Here is a 22,925-nt window from a genome sequence, read left to right on the forward strand (position 1 = left end):
CCCGGGATTGGGCTTAGACTTGAAAAATATGGATTGGGAGTCGCCACCGATCATTTATTTAAAAATAAATGGGTTGATCGGATACTCTATTTCTTACCTGATCTGCGTCTTACCAGAAATATGTCGGGCTCGGGAGTCGGTTACGGTCAAGGAAGGATTAACACCCTTGAACCGCCCTTTCGGTACTACGTAATTTCTAGTTGTCTTAATTAAGAAAATTGTAATTTTAAATTAAAAGGTAAAATTTGATCATGAATTACTTACCTCTGATTAATTGACAAAAATACCCTTAAAAAGTCATAAGATGTGTTAGAGGAAAAAATGAATAAATGAAAAAATAAAGAATAAAAATAAGTAAAAAAATAAAAGGATAAATAAATAAATAAATAAATGAAATATTAATATATATATATATATAAATGAGTAAAATAGAAAAATAATAATCATAACAATAATAATAGTAATATGAAAATATAATATAATATAAAAAAAACCAAAAACAAAAATAAATAAATATATAAACCAAATATAAAAGTATACATATAATGATAATTGGCTTATAAATAAACTATTAAAAATATACATATATACATATAATGATAAAGTAAAAAAAACTAAATAAAGATAATTACAATATATATATATATATAGTAATAATACGCTTATAAGTAAAATATTTATAAAAAAAGTATATATATATATAAAAATAATAAATATAGTATTAAAAAAAACCAAATGAATATAAATAATATATATATATATATATATATATATAATAATATATAGTGTAAAAAAATCAATTGAAAATCATTTAAAAAAACATATGTATATATATTTATATAATGACAATAATGTAAATAATAAATAAATAAAAATATCTATATAATAAATAAAAGGATTAATATAAAGAAAAATAAAGATTGGGGCCAAATTTGAAAGACAATTAACGTTGATATTACGCATTAGGGGTATAAAAAATGAACACGCCTCAGGGTAGATCTAGGTTTGAAACTTCGAAACCCCACCATTTTTTGTCATCGGCGCAACCCACGTTTTGGGTTATTCGAACCAAATCTCAAAAAAATAACGTGCACATGCGAGAAATGAACAAATCAAAAAAATGCTACATTTTATTTCCTTTTCGAATCGTTTATAATAGCTTTCCTTTTGTATTTTCCGTGTTTTCCTCTGTATTTTGTCTGTAAATCGTGTGTTACAATAGTGAGTTACAATGGCTATTTATAGTGCTTGTGGATCCTATCTTTAGGAGTTTAAATCATAGTAGAACTCTATCATATTTTTAGTAGTTTGAATCCTAGCAAAATTCTATCCTATTTTTAGGAGTTTGAATCCTAGTAGGACGAAAAGGTGTGTTGACAGATTGGAATTAGGGTTGTAAATGAAAAGAGACAGGCTACTCGATATCGATTCGGTCAAAGTTTGATCAATTCTCGAATTCAATAGACTTGACTTGAGCTCAAACTTGACTCGAATACTTAATGAGCTGAAGTAAGCTACTTGATATCTGTTTCGAAAAGCTCATGATCAACGCAAAAAAAAATCTAAGCTCATGACCTTTCGGGTCGAATCGAGCTTTATTTTTTATTTAGAGTCGGTTTTAACAATTTCAAACTCATGAGTTTTTGAGTCAAGTCGAGCTCAATTTTACACTTTTCGAGTTGAGTCGAGCTCAACACTACTCAAACTTGACTCGGCTCGTTTATGGCCTTAATTAAAACCTTTGATTCTAATTTTAATTTTCAACTGATGGAAAAGGATTACTACATGTCGTCACCATTTTTTGCCCTAGGTGGGAAAAAACTAGTACGACTTAGGGGTTTTTCTTTGGAAAGATTTTGAAATGTGAGGAGTCTCCACCAATCATTTTAAGGTGTGATCGGGAAACCTTAAAATTGGTAATTTTAATAAAACATTTTTATAAAAAAAATACCAAGTTTAGGGGTCCACGAAAATTAGAAAATAGGTTTGGGAGTCAGTTACGTGTGGGGAAGGATTATAACCCCTACAATGCCCAAAAATTGGTACCTTGTTGATTACCCTATATTTAAAATTGGAAATTTGAGTTTGAACTTTATTTAATAGAAAATTCACTATAGATGCATAGTTGAAATTTATGTTCATTTATTTAAGCCAATAGTGTTCGCCCCTAGCATGAATGCGGGAGATCAACTATTATGCCCAATAACCGAACATTGCCTTGATTTTAAGAAATCATGTATACCTACTTCGGGAATCACTAGTAGTTACCCCCTGAGCATACTTGCTGGAGATATACCATTGATTCCTTGGTAAATCAACATTGCCTTAGTTGTAAAATCAGACTGCAAGCAAATAATCAATTATGTCATCCTAATTATACTAGATAATTGATTAAGGCTTCCCATAACCTACAATATCATGTTATGTTATTTAAAGAACCTAGAGGGCTAAACGTAGACATGGAGGCTCTGATATTAATCTTATTCGATTTTAATCAATTATGTACGTCGACAATTGTTTTCGTCCAAGTGACATTTCTATTATATATATAATATATCATATTATTATATAATATATATCATTATTATTATTATAATTACAAGACCTGAAGGCCCAATTACAAAGCAAGATCTAGGCTCGATTACAGTAACTCAGTTCAAGCCCAATAACCTAGCAGGCCCAAATTGCCCCGAATGAAGCTAGGGTTTTCCCTGCTTCTCCAGCGGCGCCAATTATCTCAGTCATCCGATCCAGACAAAGATCAAGGGTCCAGAATCATCCAGCAGAAACCCTAGGGTTTCATTACACCCTAGGGTCTATTCCGACCGTGCCTCTAGGTGCTCCAATAACCCGTTACCACGCCATCGCCGCCTCACTAGAGCTCTCCCGAAGGCTCTAGAAGATGCACAACAGCCGCACAACACATCATCTCTAGGGTGAGTCACCATCGTAAGTTTAGTGACTCACCGATACAGATCATTATTACAGCCAATTTTTGAGGGCTATAAAAAGTCCTGAACCTGCAAACAAGAAAAGGCAGCAAGAAACATAAACGAAATTAAGAAAAAACAAGGGAAAGCCAGTAAACAACGGAGCCAAGCAGCAGTAACGAAAGAAAAGAGAAAAGAGAAAGCTTACCTCGGTTGTCGGAGCTCTCACACACCATCGGAGAAGACGAAACACCGAAGGTAAATGGCTAGATCTATAAAGTTCGGTAGTGTTTTTGGTAAAAGGGAGGCCGGATTTGAGTTGAGGGAAAACGGGGCTTCATTTTGGCATAGTTTGGTGTTTTTCGACCACCGTGGGTGGTGGGCGGCGGCGGCGATTGGCGTCGGAACATGGCTATCGGCTGGTGGCCGACCATCCCTCAGGCGAGGTCTTTTAAAGAGAACCGAGAGGATTCTCTCGTTTAGAGAGATAAAGAAGAAGAGAAATGAGGAGAGGATGACCTTTTTGGGCCGGTTTAGGGGTTTAAATACCCTCCTTGAATGGCGTCGTTTTGGGGAGAGAGTGTTTGTGTAATTTATTTAATGGGTAAATTACACCTGTGGTCCCTCTGGCTTTGTAAACCTTCAATTTTGGTCACAAAATCAGGTTCTTATGTATTTTTAATTTTGTCTTCACATTTTGTTTTATTTCATTTTTAGTCCCTACTTATGTTTATACATATTTGAGGTAAAATATCATATTTAATCCTTATTATTTTTATAATTTATATTTTAATCCCTAATTATTATTATAGGATTATTTACACTAATAGTACCTAGATTTCAAAATATTTCGAATAAAGGCCATAAGTTTTATTACTTTTCAATTCAATCATTTAGCTTTAATATTTTAATTTTAAATATTATTTTTAAGATTATTTATTATTATAGCACTACACATATATAATATTTTCATTAGTAACCTAGTATTCTAGTATGTTCATGTTTTAAATTTATTACATATTTGGGTTATTAGATTTTATACAATGAATTATAAAATATTTACTTAACTGATTCGGAAGATATTTTAAATAATTGTTGGTATAAAACAATACCCCTGATATTTTGTCAATAGGATCATAAATTTAAATTAAATATAAATTTATAATTTATTGCAAATATAAATTAATTAATAAATATCAATATCAATTTTGGGCGTTATGGGGGTGTTAATCATTCCCTATACGTAACCGACTTCCGAACTCATTCTCTGGTAAGCAGACCATGTTTTGTTATTTTAATATTATTCTTAGGAATTTTATTAAAATAACATAATATTTGGTGACCAATCACACCTAAATAAATGATTGGTGGCGACTCCTCCAAATGGTGTTTTATCTGATTCAAGGAATAAAAACACTTACTTTTTTGAGACAGCTACACTTAGGTGTACTATTTGTTTTTTCGTTGCCGGGCAATAAACGTCTCGACAGCTTGGCGACTCCGCTGGGGACATTTTTAAAGAGAGTCAAGCCACCAGTTTATTAATTAATTGTCTTTGCAATAAAATTATAAATTTGTGTTAATTTTGTTTTAATATTTTAATTATTTTAATAATTATACTAACTTGTTTTTTTATGTTTACTGATTTAATTAAAGTCTTTAGAATAGAATAATAGGTTGTACATTGTTTTTCCTTTTATGTTTTTCCTCACCCACTGAGCATTGCATTTCATGAAATGAGCTAAAACCCCATTTTTATTCTATTTAGCTTGAATGAGAAACTACTCCCTCGTGTAGTTTCACCTCCGTATGGGATAGGGGACCATTCCTTGAGCTCACACCTTATGTTCCTCGTGTGGTTTTCACCTCTGTATGGACATAAGGAAGTGTGTTTCTTCGAATTGAACTTAATCTGAAAGTCTGTAATGGACCAGGATTGAGGGCTTGGCAGTCCAAGGGGGCACCAACAAAGGATAATTCATTGCCCCTTTTTACCTTATAGCCTAAGCTCAGCATATAGTAAACCTAGAACTTGAATATAGGTGGATCTTTACCCAAATGAGTCTTGTAAGTTTAGTACACAAGGAAAAGCATATTGAGTCTTTTAATTTACTTAGTATTGATTTATTTTCTGAATAAATGCATGCGAACTAGAAATCATGAGGTTAGGTTATTTTTCCAAATAAAGCATGGAACTAAAAAGCATGAGGTTATGATGTATATATAAATACCATAATTGGTACTAACCTTTTTTATATTCTGTAAATACATTTTATTTTCATCTAACTTGTTTATATTAATTTCTTTTGTTTGTATTGCATAATCATGACATAATCAAGAGAGTTAATTCAAGAGTGGTCATCAAAGTCAAAGGTTTTCATTATGGACAAAGGGTTTCATGATCAAGTGAACTATAACGCAGTCAAGGATTGGTATCTTGAGGAAGCTCTTAAAATAATGGAAAGCCATACACATAAAGATCCTATTAGATTGGTACCAAAAGCATTCAATGGTAAGAGCATCAACAAAAGCATTCAGAAGGGAGAAAGTTTTTATGAAGCTCAAGCCCATTTTTAGAAAAATGAAAATAAGAAATTAAGCACAGAGGTTGAAGACATGCTTAATGATTTTCAAAGAATTATTCAAGTCTTTAAAAATGTTGGCCTAGGAAATACTTCAGAAGAATGGACAACAGGGATTATCAAACTGAAAAACGATGCTGAGCACTGGAAAAAGAATGAAAAGATACATAAAGATCAAGCAAAGAAATTCTCCAATGACTTACGAATTATAGAAGAAATGTGCAATACAACCATCATCAATTTGGGAAAATGTCAAGTTGAAAATCAAATATTGAAGAAGGTTATAGCTAACATGGAAACCTCATATCTGATCCATTAACATGAGATTGATGCTGAATTAGAAGAAACTAGAGCCAGCAATAATACAATGATGAAGATGGTAGATGTTATGGTGATATTGTACAAGAACTTGTTGAATATAAAGGCTCTCTTATAAGGGAAAATGAGCAACATCATCTATAACTCCAAGAGATGACATATAAGATTCAGGAAAAAGACAATGACATGAAGAAAGTCTCTGTCCATGCAAGCAATGTGGCCCACAAGCTGATAGATTAGCTGGCTTTACAAGGGAATTGAAGCAGATGGACAACTCAACTCTAGAACATAAATAGAAATTAAATTGGATTTTTAAGGAAATAGAGAAGTTATGAGGAAAAGTTATCCCTTATATGTAAAGATCTTTTGGATGTACTAAAAACCTTTTGTGTTCAATGAAAGATGTTTTAAGATGATCACTCTTGGATCACACCTTTTTTATTCATACATTTGCATAGCATAATTTGCATCCTTATTTTTCATATTTATGTTCATATTCTGCATGGTGTTTTAACATGTGTCAATCATGAAAAAAATGGGAGTAATCTATTAAGGATTTTATGAATCAGTTTTGAAAGTGCATTCAAGTCATTCAGGGCAAGTCTTTAAAAGATTGAAAGCAATGAATAAAATATCAAGGCGAGTAAGTAGTATTGAGAAAATTCAAATGCAACTGGTAAAACCCCAACAGGAGATGATTGATTAAGCAGAAAAGTTCCATAATGAATCAAGAGAACAAATGACCAAGTTAATGGACATGGTGAATATCGTGATTCATGGAGAAAATCCCTTAGAGAATCCAGTTACAAAGAATTTGGATGAGATTATAGATGTTGGTGTTGTAACCAATACAAGGAAGATAAATGATCATGAACTTGTAGAAGAACGTGGAAATCCAATACAAATCCAAGAATCAATTGAGCTATCATCAAAGAAAAGAAGCATGGAAGAGGATCAAATGCCATTGAAGAATGCTAAAAAGTACGGGAAGGAAAAGAGAAGAACACATCTTATTCCAATTCCAATCTCACATTCAGAATTGTTACCCTTTCTGTTTGAAAGTGGCCTTGTAACACCCATTCCTCCTAGTACTTACTTGAGCATGGAGTATTAAGATGTCAAAATTTCATGCAATTATCATTCTGGAGATTTCAGTCACTCTATGGAAAATTGCATAATTCTGAGATTAAAAGTCCAAAACCTCATCGCAAAAGGGATACTATGTTTTGAAGATATGAAACCAAAGCTCCTTAGGAACTCAAAACTGGTTGAGAAAGAGAAATTTTTTACTTACCGTCTCTGTTATGATGTTGGTCAAAATTCAAAAATTCAAAGCAAATAGTTTGGTCATTAGTCACAAGGTCTTCAAGAAAGTAAAGTAAATAATTGTAAGGAGACAATAATGTTAAGAGAGATTCTTCCCAAGTTTCCTTCAATTTCATGCAGCAAGTTATATCCTGAGTTACTTCAAGCCCAGCTTATTGCTCAATGTTTGGCTAAGCCTTTGTTGCCTCCTTACCCAAGTTGGTATAATGAGAAAGTCTCTTGTGAATATCATGAGGGAATTCGAGGACATTCTATTGAGAATTATGGTAACTTCAAACGACGAGTCCAAGATCTTGTAACTCATGGATTTATAGAAGTGGATGTTAACAATCAATCCATTTTGATCAAACAATTGGGAGTTAACCCCCAATATGAAGTTAGGATCAAAGAAAGTGAAGTTCATACAACAGATGATATTGAAAAGAAAAAGGGAAAAACTCATAAAGAATAAGTAATTCAAGGCTGGCCTATAGGTTTAAGAAGGAATGTGGTAGATACAACCCTGAAGACACCTCAAACACCTATATTAGATTTTCTGAAAGCAAGAGAGGCAGGGGCAACTTAGAGAGTCTGTTAATGCTACCCCAATCATAATTGAGTGCTCAAAACTAGGACAAAACTGTCATCACCAAGGAAAATTGTTCTGGAACTAAATTTAGGCCCAATTTTGCAATCTTGTATTTATTCAAATATCACTGGATTAAAAACTCTTTATAATTAGAGTTATATATCTTTGACAAAGTATCAAGATTAAAAATTGGTAAAACAAGGACCTTGACCTTACCTCAGAAGAAATATACCCAAACATTGTACCCTCTTACAAAAATGAGTTAGCCTTCTATAGTGTAAGGAATTAGACAACAAGCTTGGTATTTACATATAGGAGCGTACAACATGGGGCATCTTTTGTGTAACATTACAAAACTAGCTAGATTACTCTTTTATTAATGATGTTCGATGATAAAATCTTTACAAATCTGGTCTAAGTCAGTTGCTTGGAAATTAAACTCTAACAATGAGATTTTCAGAATTCCACCAAAACACCTAGACTATAATAGATTCTTCTTAACAAGCTTAAGAAGTTGGAGCTGTATACCCATGTTATTATTATATATGCAATAAAGTTGTCTCTCTAGAGAAATTAGTTAAAAGCCCCGACTTTATGGATAAGTTTCAATTAGCCCAATGAAGGCTAATTTCAATAAAGCTGAATTCAGCTAGCCAAAATGGCAAAAGGTTACTAAACAAGAAGTTGTTGTAAAAGAATTAAGAAACACATGTTATAATCAACCTCACACGTGCACATAGAAATTTCGTTTTTACACTGATATTTTCACACTGCTTTGGTTATATGGAATATTTCAGAGAACTGAAATAGAGGTATTCTAGAAAGTTTAGTAACTGGTTGTGCTAGCTGCGTCATTTTGTCCGTATCCGATTAAAATGCCAAGTCAATAAAGTAAGCATGTGGCAATGTTCACAAAGAGCAATAGAGGAATGACATCTTCAATAGATGTAACCATAGAAAATAGGAAAACCAACCTGAAACTAACCCATAAATCTTGATACTTATCAAAGAGCTGTAACTCTGAAACATTAAAAAGTTATTGATCTTTTTTATATTCTTTGAACTCATTCTTATGATATGATTCTATTGTGAACCTATAAGGGGAAATATTTTATAGAAATTCTTTCATTCTTTAAAGGAGGAAAAAAAATTTCAAATAGAACAATCTCAATTGATAAAGGTTCTTGAAGCAAGTTGATGTATATTCTACCTCTATTGGAAAAAATGAGCAAGGCCAGAATGATGAAGCATTTCACGTTCTTGAAAGCAAGTAGCCCAAAAAGTCTGGGGAATTAAACTTATAACATTTCTTTTGTGATAACTAATCAAGAAGAAGATAATCACCTCATCCAAAAGAAAGGCACATATCCCAATGCATAGTAAAAGGCAAAGATGCGACCAGTTAAGAAAGGATTACCTTATTTGGAAAAGGCATATATCTCAAGCATTTTTGTTAGAAGGAATAATCAAGTTTGAGACAACATGAAGAATCCCTCAAGATTACTTGATAACATTATTGTTTAGTAACATTGGAATGAGAGCATTCAAGATTAAGAGATTTGACACGAATAGAGCTATGAGTATCCACAAGGGGGAATTATCAAAGTTGAACCTCGTGAGGATCATGAGATTCAAATTAAACAAACATTGAGAGTGAACCTTACAACTTAGAATGTTGAGGCATTTTGAAGGCTCATATCAACAAGAAAATGATGGGGTATGCTGAAGGCCCATTTTAATCAGAAATAGAATGTTGAGACATTTTGAAGGCCCATTTCAGATAGAAATGATCCATATGGGGCATTTTGAATGATCATATCAGTATGAAAAATGTTGGGGCATTTTGAGGACTCGTTTCAACAAGAAGAAAATACTAGGGCATGCTGAAAGTCCATATCATCTTTCAAAAGGGTCATTGATTTAAACAAATATTTCCGATGAAACAGAAAGGTAGGAAGAATGAAAATGGTGAAATAGTGACAATGGAGCTTACCATATATGATCATTTTGTTCATCATACGGTTGTATTATCCTGATAGTCTCACCTACATTGATGTTAACAAGTCAAACTATTATACTTGTATTCCCAATGACTTTTTCTCTTTGTTATCCTTGTAATGTCGTACAAAAAGCCTTGAACACCATGCAAAGAGTTCCCTATTTGAGAAATATGGGCAAAAGCCACAGGAAATGATGAATGTGTTGTCAAATGTTTTACGAACCAGTAATTATGGTGCTGAACCAATGTTACGATCATATAGTTTCAGTTTGTTGACATAAGGTGAATTTGTTTTCAACCCCAAGAATAAAAGTGAGAAAGGATGAAGATTGCTTTCCAAAGAAAGGGAGCTAAAATTTTAATAACAAGAAACTAGTGGAGCCAACTAAGATTGAACGGTGGGTTGTTGTTAAACATCTTGACATAATATGTTACAAATGACTTTGTTCAAGATCTGATTAGATATGAAGACATAAAACGAATTAGGATAGACTTTGATTTCGATTGTGTTTCAAGAGTCAAATTAGAACAGAAGTTGCTCTCCTAATTAATCTCTGTTGAGTTTGGTATATTTACATCTATATGTTGAAAGATGATAGATTCTCTTTTCAAAGACGAAAAGCTTTGTTGAATTTCTACACAAGTTCAGGCGAAGAAAACTGATTGTCAAATGATATAAGGGGGACAAAAAGGTCATAATTCTGAGTATGACAAGAGTTCCATAAGTGAAACAGATCTTCTGAGACTTTAAAATTGAGGCAAAGAAGACACAAAGATACAAGTTGATTGGATGATTCTTCAGGAAAGCAAGTTTGATAGCATAAGTCGCTACACTAATTAAAGAAAGCCATACTGGAAAAAATTATCAAGTGGAAGAAAATCAAACTTTGGAGTTAAAAGAAGATTGAATTCGTCACTTTGGATCAACATTCATGCATATGTAAGGACATCATTTGCATAAAAGATCATGCATTACATTGATACATTTGATTGCATTTTGTATAAATACATTTTTTCACATAAAGATGCAGGGACAAAATACTTTACAAGTAGAAGGTAGAGTTCAAATTCCAAGTACATGAATCTTGGTGGAAAGACAAACCATCTGAAGAATAAATGGACGCACACAAAGGAAACATTAAGTTTTGGGGCATGTTACCGAACCAACAAGTTGTTTTGAAAATGAGAAAATGATTTTCAATGTTAATCATTTAATCTTTTCTAGAAAATGAAATTTTTGAAAAATAATAAAACAATTTACAAAGTTTCTTACCAGTAAATTATTTCCCACAAATTTGTAAAACCTCCGGGTAATTTGTAAAACCTCCGGGTCATTTGTAAAACCTTCGGGTCATTTGTAAAGCCTCCAAGTCATCTGTAAAGCCTCCGGGTCATTTGTAAACCTTCGGGTAATTTGTAAATCCTTCGGGTCATCTGTCAGTCTCTCGAACAAGATGATAAGTCCTTAGGGCTATTCTCAAGATCTTCACGGAAGAGTAGTGAAGTCAATCATTTTCAACATTCACAGAAGAGTAGTGAAGTAAATCATTTAGCCTTCACGGAAGATTAGTGAAGTTAATACAATTCCAACCTTCACAAAAGAGTAGTGAAGTAATGCAAATTCTGCCTTCACGGAAGAGTAGTGAAGTCAATCATTTTCAACCTTCACAGAAGAGTAGTGGAGCAAATCATTTGCAAATCATTCTCAACCATTACAGAAGAGTAGTGAAGCAATATCAGATTAAAATTTGATCTCCACGAAAGAGTAGTGGAACGAATTTCCCATCAAAGCATGAAGACCAATCGACGAAAACTTCTTGTCTTTTTATCTTTGCTCTATTCTTGTTAACAAAAAAATGAGCAAAGAGGGGTAGTTATCGACAGTTGTTTTTGTCCTAGTGACGTTTCTATTATATATATAATATACTATATTATTATATAATATATATTAGTATTATTATTATAGTTACAAGACCCGAAGACCCAATTACAAAGCAAGATCCATGCCCGATTACAACAACCTGGTTCAGGCCCAATAACCTAGCGAGCCCAAATTGGCTCGAATACAGCTAGAGTTTTCTCTACTTCTCCAGTGCCACCAATGATCTCAACCATATGATCCAGACAAAGATCAAGGGTTCAGAATTATCCAGTAGAAACCTTAGGGTTTCATTACACCCTAGAGTCTATTCTGGTCGTCGCCTCCAGGTGCTCTAATAGCCTGTTGCCACACCGTCGCCGCCTCACTAGAGCTCTCCCGAAGGCTCCAAAAGATGCACAACAGACGCACAACACATCATATCTAGGGTGAGTCACCACCGTAGGTCTGGTGACTCACCGATAGGGATCATTATTACAACCGATTTCTGAGGGCTATAAAAAGCCCTGAACCTGCAAACAAGAAAAGACAGTAAGAAACAAAAGATATAGAAAATAGAAATGAAAGCATGAAAAAATAAGGAAAAGGCAATAAACAATGGAGCAAAGCAACAACAACAAAAGAAAAGAGAAAAGAGAAAGCTTACATCGGTTGTCAGAGCTCTCACATGCCAGCGGAGAATACGAAACACCGAAGGTAAACGGCTAGATCTACAAAGTTCTATAGTGTTTTTGGTAAAAGGGAGGCAAGATTTGAGTTGAGTGAAAACGTGGCTTCATTTTGGTATAGTTTGGTATTTTTCGGTCACCTTAGGTTGTGGTCGGCGGTGGTGATTGGTGCTGGAACATGGTTGTCGACCATCCCTCAAGCGAGGGCATTTAGAGAGAACCGAGAGGATTCTCTCGTTTAGAGAGAGAAAAAAGAAGAGAAATGAGGAGAGGATGGCCCTTTTGGGCTGGTTTAGGGGTTTAAATACTTTCCCCGAACAGTGTCGTTTTGGGGAGGGGTGTTGGTGTAATTTATTTAACGGGTAAATTACACTCGTGATCCCTCTGGCTTTGTAAACCTTTAATTTTGGTCACAAAATCAGGTTCTTATGTATTTTTAATTTTGTTTTCATATTTTGTTTTATTCATTTTTAGTCCCTACTTATGTTTATACATATTTTAGGTAAAATATCATATTTAGTGCTTATTATTTTTATAATTTATATTTTAATCCCTAATTATTATTATAGGATTATTTACACTAATAGTACCCATTTTTTAAAAAATATTTCGAATAAAGGCCATAAGTTTTATTATTTTTCAGTTCAATCCTTTATCTTTAATATTTTAATTTTAAATATTATTTTAAATATTATTTATTATTATAGCACTTCGCATATATAATATTTGCATTAGTAACATAGTATTCTAGTATTTTTCATGTTTTAAATTTATTACATATTTGAGTTATTAGATTTTATACAATAAATTATAAAATATTTCCTTTGCTGATTAGGAAGATATTTTAAATAATTTTTTGTATAAAACAATACCCCTGATATTTTGTCAATAGGATCATAAATTTAAATTAAATATAAAAATTTATAATTTATTGCAAAGAAAAAATAATTAATAAACACCGGTACCAATTTTGTGCGTTATGGGGGTGTTAATCATTCCCCATACGTAACCAACTCCCGAACTCATTCTTTGGTAAGTAGACCCTGTTGTGTTATTTTAATATTACTCTTAGGAATTTTATTAAAATACCATAATATTTGGTGACCAATCACACCTAAATAAATGATTGGAGGTGACTCCTCAAAATGGTGTTTTATCTGATTCAAGAAAGAAAAACACTTACCTTTTCGAGACAGCTACACTTAGGTGTACTATTTGTTTTTTCGTCCCCTGACAATAAACGTTTCGACAATGCAATTCGAATAATTAAATTGGAACCTCGAACAAAAACAAAGACCAAATTAAGAATTCTCCTAATTTGAAAACTAAATGTGAAATTAGGCCTAAGATGAAGGTTCTAATATTACCCTAATCGATTTTAATCAATTAAGCATTTCGAATAACTAAATTGGAACCTCGAGCAAAAGCGAGGATCAAATTAAGAATTCTCCTAATTTAAGGACTAAATGTGAAATTAGGCCTAAGATGGAGGTTCTAACTATTAATCTACTCAATTTGGAATTCTAATTAAAGTTTAGGGACTAAATGTGATTGTATGAAGTTAAGGGACCAAACCTATAACTTAAGACTCTCGCTAACCTTAATTATAAACTAAAGTAAACCTAACTAAAATTTAAAGGACTAAAGCTAAACTAAGGCTTTAAATATTTATTAGATTAACTATTTTAATCGAAAAGTCAATTTTAGTCATTGGGCATGAAAGCAAAGACCAAATTAAGAATTCTCCTAATTTGAGGACTAAATATAAAATTAGGCCGAAGATGGAGGCTCTAGCTGTTAATCTACTCAATTTGGAATTCTAATTAAAGTTTAGGGTCTATGAAAATTAAAAAAGGGTTTAAGAGTCAATGACGCGTGGGGAAGGATTAGCACCCCCACAGAGCCCAAAAAGCAGTACCTTGTTGATTACCCTATATTTAAAATTAGAAATTTGAGTTCGAACCTACAGATGTACAGTTGAAAATGGTGTTAGTTTATTTATGCCAATAGTATTTTTTCTCTAGCATTAGGACTAAACCTATACATAGAGGCTTTGATATTAATACTATTCAATTTTAATCAATTATGCAATTCGAATAATTAAATTAGAACATCAAGAAAAAGTGAATACCAAATTAAGAATTCTCCTATTTTGAGGGCTAAATGTGAAATTAGGCCTAAGATAAAGATTCTAATATTACCCTAACCGATTTTAATCAATTATACAATTCAAATAACTAAATTGGAACTTCGAGAAAAAGCAAGGACCAAATGAAGAATTCTCCTTATTTAAGGACTAAATGTGAAATTAGGCCTAAGATAGATCTCTAATTATTAATCTACTCGATTTGGAATTCTAGTTAAAGTTTAGGGACTAGTCTATAATGGGCCAGAATTGGAGTCCTTGTTAACCTTAGCAGGTTGTAAGGACAGCTTGGGAACCCTTTGCTATAACCAAACTTCATGTAGAGAAATTAGTAAACATACCTTGCTAGAGCCATGTGGATTACCTAGGAGAACTAGAACACATGCGGTTAGGACTCTTAATTTCCTTTGTATGCTTTATTTTTCAGTCTCATATTTGAGTCGTATTTAATTATTTTTTCTAAGCTTACATTTCTTTGAATAATCATTTTAACTAACTTGATTCAATTTGTCTTGTTTCTACTAACTTGATTTCCTTTTATCTTCTCTTGTTCTTTGTTGTAGTTTTTTGCATGAACATTACATATCCATCAAAGGTATTGATCCCTGAAATAACTGATCTTTTAGAAAGTTCTTGAAAAACAATGCCCACAACAATGCCTTTCATTGGGTTAGATAGAATTTCAAAGATTCTCTGCGTAGATCGAGTAGCGTCTAGAGATAGTCTACCTACTAAGGAGACAAGCCGGACATCTACCTGCTGAGGTAGCAAGTTGGACTCAAGAATATTTGACGTTGAATACAATAGTTGAAGATCATGACGTAGCTCGATGAATTTATGAAAATATAAGATGAACGAGAAACTTTGAAGGGTTTAAATATGCCTAAATCTGATGAAATACAATGCAATTTCCAAACGCTTGTAGGAGCTGGACAACTTGAAGATGGACCAGATTTTCACTTCCTAAGCGTATCGAGACATTATTGATATCTCAAGAATTGTTCAAAGAACATTATTTTTTGGAACAATTCATTTGTTGCATTTGCATCTCACATTTTGCATTCCCATTTCTTTATTTTTGCATTCATATGTGCATCTTTGCATTCACATCTATACATCATACATTGTATAATATACATTGTATCTCAAACGTGCATTAATCATGAATCCTGGGAGTAACTCGCGGAGAATCTTGTGATATAAGTTTTTGAGGTAAATTGAAGTTACCCCATTCGTACCTAGAAAATAATTTAGAGTTATGGACGTGATGTTAGCACCGTCTAAAGTTCGAGGCACATCATTGAGATCTTTGGGGCACCGAAGAGGAAGGACTATAATTTGTTTGACCCAGGGACATTGACCTTTAACATGTAATAAGACATTTTGGTGCCAATCAGGAAAAAGTTCTTACATCCACCATGAAGCCTTATTGCACTTACATTGCCTTGGTGTTTTTTGTTATTTCTTTATTTTCTTAAAATAGTTTGATAATTGAACTTATATCATTTTTCTATGGTTGTGAGAAATAAATCAAGTTCTAATATTGTAATTCTTTGAATATCAAATGAATTAAAGGTTCTTTTACTACTTCATTAATTATATACTTTTAACAAGTGGTAAGATTACAAAGCTGAAAGAACCATTACTTAGTTCCTTACCCGAAATAACATATATTTACTACCAAAAGATCGAATCTGAAACAATAAAGTCATGCCCTTATCCTCCCTAAGGCACCAAAATTCATACTTTTACCTTTTTAGACAGAGATAACCTTTCCATAACATTACCTTTTTCAGAATTATGAATTTAAAGTCACACATTTCCCTTCCTAGACAGAACCAACATTTATTTCTAACCTCAATAAATCTCGAAGGCATAAAGTACAAGATAGTCATGTGTACGAGAACCATTCCTGCAAGAAAGACAAGATGGAGTGTTACAAATCAAGTTTTTGCAAGAGAATTTGAATAATTGGGGCATACTAGGAGCAAAGTGAAGTAGAAATAAAGGGAATCATTGAAATAATTCAACCATGCATTAATTACAATGTTTTCATATGAATATAAGTTAATCTTGAATACTCTTCCCCCTGGGGATACCTCTTTTACAAGGACTTCCGTGTATGAGATGATGAACGACTTTGTTTCATTTATCATTTTAAAAAAGAAAAAGAAAAAAATATATCTCTTGTTGTCCCTATTTGAGGCTGAATTATTTTTCTTATGATTCAACCAAATCGAGGATCACCCTCCACACTGGGGAAAAGGAAAATGACACTTGCTCGTATGAGGGAAAACCATCAATCCAGGTTTTGTTAAAAGAACAAGCTCATGTGAAATAAAGTGAAATAACAAGATATCGTAAGGTGGACCAAATACGAGATGCCCGAAGATCAAATCAAGGCGAGAACAAAGAAAAGAAAAAAGAAAGAAAAAAAGAAAACTAGTCAAGTATTTCAAGACGAGTGACTCATCGAGCTTCAAATCATTATTTTGAAGATTTGTCGTATGTGAATGTTAAAGCCACAAGAAATGATGAATGCTTTCCGTACCAGTAGTTATAATGCTAAGACAATATGGAGTTCAAAAGGGGTTTCTATAAATTCTAATTTCACCCATTTGGAAGGTCATGTTTTGTCTGTGCCAAGATTAAAAGTGGATAACCGGTAAGTTCTCTTTTCAATAAATGGGCAATATAACTTTAAAAAAATCAATGCAAAGCTTGGAGGGCCAAATTTGATGTTAGAAATTGAGCAAACACCTTCAATTTCGGTTGTTTCTAAGGTTCCAACTACCATCTTTGGCATGTATGTATCGTAGGACTTGTCAGGGAACACAAATGTTATGTCAGTTTCTGCGGTGGTTAGTTCTATACAGTGGCTGTTGATTTTTTTTTCAAAAGGTTGCAGGAGTACACGTTCTCCAAATATTAAAATGATAGATTCTCTTTTCAAACTTTCTGGCAAAGATGAAAGCTCTACTGGATTTCTACACAAGTCAAGATTCACAAGAATGCACTCAGGTGTGACAGATAAGGAAGACAACTGAACCAAGAAGAGAAGAAAGACTGCTCTTGCAACCTTTCCCAAAATATCAAGAAGACATGCATTCATACATATTACATGGCTTTTTTGCATCATACATTCATCATTTCATACAAACATGATAAATTTTGATTTTCCTCTCATGATGATGCCTGTAAAGTCTATTTTAAGAAATTATTGAGTCCTTATTAGGATTGTTTCTCTAGAAATTCATTAGAATCCTTCTTAGGAAAGTTAAAGGACTAAAGCTAAACTAAGGCTTTAAATATTTATTAGATTAACTATTTTAATCATAAAGTCAATTTTAGTCCTTGGGCGTGAAAGCAAAGATCAAATTAAGAATTCTCCCAATTTTGAGAACTAAATATGAAATTAGGCCTAAGAGGAAGGTTCTAATATTAATCCTATTCGATTTTAATCAATTATGCAATTCGAATAATTAAATTAGAACCTCGAGCAAAAGCGAAGACCAAATTAAGAATTCTCGTGTCCTTGGGCATGAAAGCAAAGACCAAATTGCAAATTCACCTTATCTTGGATTTAAGGACTGACGTGTGAAGAAACAAAGTCTAAAGGGCTAAAATGAAAATAAAATATTAACATGCTAAGATTTAAATGCATTAAAATGAAATTAAAAAAAACCTAAGAAATTGCCTTAATGCATGTACCTGAAAAGAAATAAGAAATGAAAAATAAAATTAGAATGTTAATTAAAATAAATAATTTAAATAAACAAATTAGGAAAATAAGATAAATTAAAATAAATAGATGTAACATCGAAAGTCTTGACTTGAACGGCCTGAAAAGTAGATAAGATTGAAGTTAGGAAATAATTTAAAATAAGGACTAAAATAAAATAAAATTAAGGACTAAATTGTAATTAAGTAAATCAATTAAAATTAGGGACTAAATTAAAATGTATATAAATGTTTAGGGGTTAAATAATAACTAATTAGTATAGTGACCTAATTGAATCAAAAGAAAAATTAATCACGAAATTGCAGAATTAAAACAAGGACGAAAATGTAAAATTGCACGCAAAATGTAGGGACCTAAAAGAAAATAAGCCAAAAATTAGTATTAAAACACAAAAATGGAAAATAGCAAGGCAATGACACTAAATTAAAAAAAATAAATGAAATATGTTGAAATTGGGTACCAGATTGAACACGGGAGGAAATGGTGAGGATTGCACGTGTAATTTGACTCTTGAAGCTCAAACGCACTATTAAGGACCCAAAACGACGTCATATAAATTCCTCTATGAATGCCTTTTTTTCTTCATTTTTTCTTCTTCACTCTCTCTTATCCTTCTCAAATGCTCTCCTCTCTCTAGCAATCGGGGACGAGCATTGGCGCCACACGTCGCCGACTGTCGCGACGGTCGCCTTGGCTGATGGCCACCAAACTTTTAGAGTTCGTTCGCCTCATCGTGGCGATTGCAGATTCGGCTACCGCTTTGTGAGAAACATCCCCAATGTCGGGAAATTGGCCGAACATCTCTCGGCTTCCAAAGATCCGATCTCCGTCGTTTACCGTTGGATCGGGCTAATTTTTCAATATGTTGCTTCCGGGGATACCTTATACCTTCTCACCATTCGGATTGAGCAACGAGGGCTCCAATCACCAATGAGATGTCCGACCGAGAGGTATACCTTCATTTCTTCTTCTTCTTCTTCTTTTGGTAATTTGTAAGGTTAGTTCGAAAGAAAATAAAAATATAATTTTATATTTAGTTGCCGAAACAAACAAAAAAACAAATTTGTCCTCTGTTATTTCTTGAAAAAATGGTGGGGAAAAAAGGCCCCTTTACATTGTTTTTTATAAATCGAAAGGGAAGAAGAGGACCCCTTTTCATTCTTTCGTTTGGGTTTTATAACAACCCATATTATAAATTAAAAATTACATCCCATCTTTGATTTGGGAACTGTTGGAGTAGTTTGCAGGGAGTAGAGATGGCAGGGAGATGGTGGTAGCACCCGATTCAACAATCGGGACATTGAATGCCCCGGATATTAAGGGATTTTGTCTCTCTTTTACATTTTTTTGTGATAAAATGGTGATTACACTACAAAATTGGATCTTGAACTTGACCGATGCCCAATTTGCCATGAAATCGGAGTTACCAAGAGGTATAAACTTGGTGTTTTTTTATTAGTGGCTGGGATTTAAATTGTGGTCTGTGACTGGAATAGTGTTTGCGATATAACGGTAACGATACTGTTTGATACCATTATTGTATGGCTGCAATACATATAATCACTGCAATTGTATCTACTATGTCCACAATCGCGATAAACGCAGCGCGATTAAAACTGCTATTTAAATTCCTTATCAGTGGTAAGTTTGATAACAATGGGGTTTTGTTCTAATTTGCAATTATAACGTAGTCGTGGATTTCCCACTAACTATAGATATAAACAGACTTGTCTGTGGACACCAGTGAGTTCATATGATTCATTTCTTTACTTTTATATATCAGAAAATATTATTATTTTCGGCTCAATAGAAAATGTTGACGTGGGAAGGTTAATAAAATACGAAAGCCAAGGATATGCAAGAATTGGTATAATACCTCGCTATGGGGATGCAGATTCAATCCAATGGTTTAAAGTGAAACCAAATTGCACATTTCATATTATCAATTGCTTTGAGGATGGTGATGAGGTAACTTAATCACTTAAATAGTAGATACTGCTAATGCTTAAAGAATATAAAAGATATATAGTTTCATATTGAGAACGGAAGTGTTTCTAGATGGGTCTATAACCGTAGAAATGAGGTAGAAATTTATTTAAGAGGGAGAGAATTTATAAAAATTTAAAGGGGAGACGAATTTATGGCGAAAATAAATTTTTAAAAAATACAAAAATAATATCTAAAATACATATGAATTTAAAAAATTTAAGGGACGACCATCCTCACCCGCCCCTTCAAGTCAATTCCTATCTATAAGAAGCATTTAGTTATTTTTCTCGTTAAGTGTAGAGTGATAAAATCTTTATACAAGTGTCGTCGTCGTTTAACTCAATTTATATTTGTGTTAAAAGACACATACTCTTTTTAGAGAAAATTTACGAGAACTGTTCTTTAGTGTTGTTTTAACCTAGAAAGAATTTTTTTTCCTTTACATTTATAGGCATTTGGAATGATTATTTTCTTGTAATTTATTGCTGTTGTTATCCGAATTTACTATTTTGTTGTTAATTAGAGTTAATTAGGGTTAATTACATCACATGTCCTCAAAATATGATCCTTATTTTAAATTAGTCTTTAAATTTTTAAATATTTTAATTTCATCCCTAATTATGGCTATCATTCTAAATTAGTCCTCAAACTTTTGAATATTTCAATTTCATCCCCAAACTAGGACCTTCAATCTAAATTGGTCCATAAACTTTTTGTCCATTTCATTTTCATCCCAAACTATAAGCATATGCAAATCACATCCCTTGTTAATAAAATCATTAGGCCAAGTTATATTATTATATGTTTGAAAAAAAACAAACTTTAGGTTAAATTATGGTTGGAACTAATTATATATTTGGATGAATTCAGGGATGAAATTGAAATATTCAAAAGTTTAGGGACCAATTTAGAAAGAGATTCATAGTTTAAGGATGAAATTAGAATGTTCAAAGTTTAAGGACTAATTTAAAATGAGAGTCATAGTTTGATGATGAAATTAGAATATCCAAAGTTTAAGGACCAATTTAAAATAAGAGTTATAATTTGGGGAAATATAATGTATTTGACTAGGTTAATTATGGCATGACTTTGGGGTTTTTATTTTTGGAACAATTCCTACCTAGAGAAAGGGGAAGGGGAATTTTGTTTCTAATGGACATTGAACCCACTATCTAAGGGAGAGGAGAAGTGTTAACTGAGAGTTCTTAAGTACCAAGACTTTCAATCTTTTTAATTTTATATGTAAATTTTTTGAGATATTATGTTAATCTCGGGGCATCATCTAGTGTAGCGGTTATACCAATCAAGACATTTATTTTTAAGTGGTTTACTATGACACAATATTTACTTATATTTCTTTTTGACATAAAATCTCATTTTTACAATTATATTTCCAAAAAAGTATACACTATAGTTCATCTACCATTCATTTTGTATGTATTTGAAATCTGACCAAGCAATATATATAAGTTGTAGTATGGGGGTGTAGAGCTCTTGCATCATTCATAGCAAGACCTGAACCGGGTACAAAGAAATTTGAGTGGTTTCCCACAAAATTTAAGCCTTGCCCTGGAAAAGAAATTGAAGAAGCCATTACCGAAGTGCGTTTATTGTTTCCTCGTGCATATGAATGGAGAGTGAACTTGCAAACTGGAGATGTGAAGGAGAGATATCTGACAGACTCCAATCATTTCCCCATTGAACTGCCTATGACAAATGGAGCTTTCACAGGTTTGAAAAACAAATATGGCTACACCCAAGTAAGTCACTGTGACTCAAGCTCTGCCATAGGTGATTATGTTCGATTTTGTTATAATTATATTGTTTGATGATTGCCTGGTAATTAAGTTTATTTAATTAAGAATTGTTGTGGAAAAATGATTCTTGGTGATCCAGTATTTGACTCGAGTATTCATACGAAAGAGAGTTATTTTGGATAGATAGTAGTCTTTTTGTAGTCTCTATAACTTTTAAGTGTACTTTACAAAGATGAGTTTTTTAGAGATTGGAAGAGTGATTTAGAATAGTTCGGATTTTTGGTATATATATAGAATTTTAGGATAAATGACATATTACACGTATTTGTACACTTCATGATCTATAAGTTTATAATAGATTATTATTCTTCTCATCCGTAAAAATAAGAAAGGTTGAGCCACATTAAATACCGTCGCTTGTGCATATCTTATTTTATGTTTATATCATATTTTTTATCTGGATATTTTAGGCATGGGGAGATTTGGAGGCCTTGCCAAGCTCTACTTTAGAGAGCAAATCACTGGATTTCTTTGGTAATTAATATAGGTTTCTCTCGCATTTTTTAGGTATAATTTCAAAATTAGCCCTTAACATTTATCAAAATGGTCATTTTGCTTCAAATTCTAATTTTTGGAGTATTTTAGCCAGTCACGTTTCATTTTAGGGCAAAAATGCCCCTAACATTTGACAAAATAATCACTTTGTTCCTTTTTTTGGGGCATTTTAGCCCTCAACATTTCATTTTATGTTAAAAAGCTCATATTTTGTAGTGTTAATCGTGTCTTAACTAAAGATTTTCATCTATAGAGGGAGATTTTTGCCTCAAAGTGAAACATTGGGAGCTAAATACTCCAAAAACATAAGGGTCAAAATAACCATTTTAATAAACGTTTGGGACTACTTTTGACATTATGCCTTTTCTTTTATCTAGAATTCTATCTCCAACTTAATACGTCAAACTATAGGGTGGGAGTGGATCAATCAAAGTAAAATATCACATGTTTGAAAAGAACACGTATT

General features: G+C 32.6%; 1 pseudogene; it reads left to right on the forward strand.

Moving 5' to 3' along the window:
* LOC120166820 overlaps positions 1 to 20,136 on the forward strand; it is a 35,661-nt pseudogene extending 15,525 nt beyond the window's left edge.
* Positions 20,137 to 22,925: the final 2,789 nt, after the last annotated feature.

The sequence above is a fragment of the Hibiscus syriacus genome, unplaced genomic scaffold, assembly GCF_006381635.1.
Source record: "Hibiscus syriacus cultivar Baekdansim isolate YM2019G1 unplaced genomic scaffold, ASM638163v2 tig00111648_pilon, whole genome shotgun sequence".
NCBI lineage: Eukaryota > Viridiplantae > Streptophyta > Magnoliopsida > Malvales > Malvaceae > Hibiscus > Hibiscus syriacus.